The sequence below is a fragment of the Aplysia californica genome, unplaced genomic scaffold (genome assembly GCF_000002075.1).
Source record: "Aplysia californica isolate F4 #8 unplaced genomic scaffold, AplCal3.0 scaffold00379, whole genome shotgun sequence".
Lineage (NCBI taxonomy): Eukaryota > Metazoa > Mollusca > Gastropoda > Aplysiida > Aplysiidae > Aplysia > Aplysia californica.
The window spans coordinates 521742-522802 of record NW_004797649.1 but is presented as its reverse complement, the minus strand read 5'-3'; the positions used below and the strand labels follow the sequence as shown (position 1 = coordinate 522802).

Here is a 1061-nt window from a genome sequence, read left to right as displayed (position 1 = left end):
TGCGTGTGTGTGTGTGTATGTGTGTGTGTGTGTTCGTGTGTGTGTGATACGAGAGAAGGTGTGTGTGTGTGTGTGTGTTCGTGTGTGTGTGTGTAAGTATGTGTGCGTGCGCGCGCGTGTGTGTACGTGTGTATGTGTGTGTATGTGTGTGTATGTGTGTTTGTGTGTGTGTGTGCGTGTGTGTGTGTGTGTGTGGGTGTATGGGATGTATGTGTGTTTGTTTGAGTATGTGTGTGTATATATATATATGTGTGTGTGTATATAATAGTAATATTTAGGTTGTATTGACGTATGGTTCTGAGACATGAAAAACAAACAAAACAATTCAACGAAAATTAAAAAGCTTCCAAACAAAATGTTTACGAAGAATTTTACTAATAAAATGAATGAATTTCTTACAAATAATGAAGTGTTGGAAAGAGCTGGAATTGAAGATATCAACCCAACCATAAAGAGGAAAAGATGGAGATATCTAGGACATGTTCTAAGAATGCCGAATACAAGATTGCCCTATCAGACATGGTATTGAAAACCAACTAGAAAAGAAGACGAGGAAGACCAACTGGAAGCTATAGAGGCACAATAAGGGATGAGACAATCACCCAGGGCCTGGATTTGCCGAAATTGGAGGACATGGCCAGGGACAGACAAGCGTGTCGTCTACTTAACTGCTCTTCGCTTTATGTACCTTACGGCATAGGGAGAGAGTAAGTCTTAGTAGTAAGTAAGTAAACTGAAAATGCTTAATGTGTCTTGTGCGTTCATATGACCTTATGCAGTTGCGAGCGTAAAACACTTAACAAAATAAAACATTTCCCTACATTAAATAACCCTTATTGTATCGATGTGCGTCTCTTTCCAAAATTAACAAAAACAACAACAACAACAACAACCATAACAAACAGCAAACAAACAAATAGACACATAAACCCCCACCCCTCCCAAAAAACAACAACAAAAAGCACCAAGACCAACAGCAAACAAACAAACAAAAAAACAAACAAGCAAACAAACAAAACCCCCAACAATAAATGAACGTTGCAAATGATTTTGCTAAAGCT

At 38.5% G+C, this 1061-nt stretch overlaps 1 protein-coding gene across 1 annotated transcript in view; it reads right to left on the bottom strand.

Annotated features, from left to right (window-relative positions):
* Positions 1-1061, bottom strand: part of LOC101860511 (metabotropic glutamate receptor 6) — a 53969-nt gene that overhangs the window by 10204 nt on the left and 42704 nt on the right. The window lies entirely within an intron of this gene.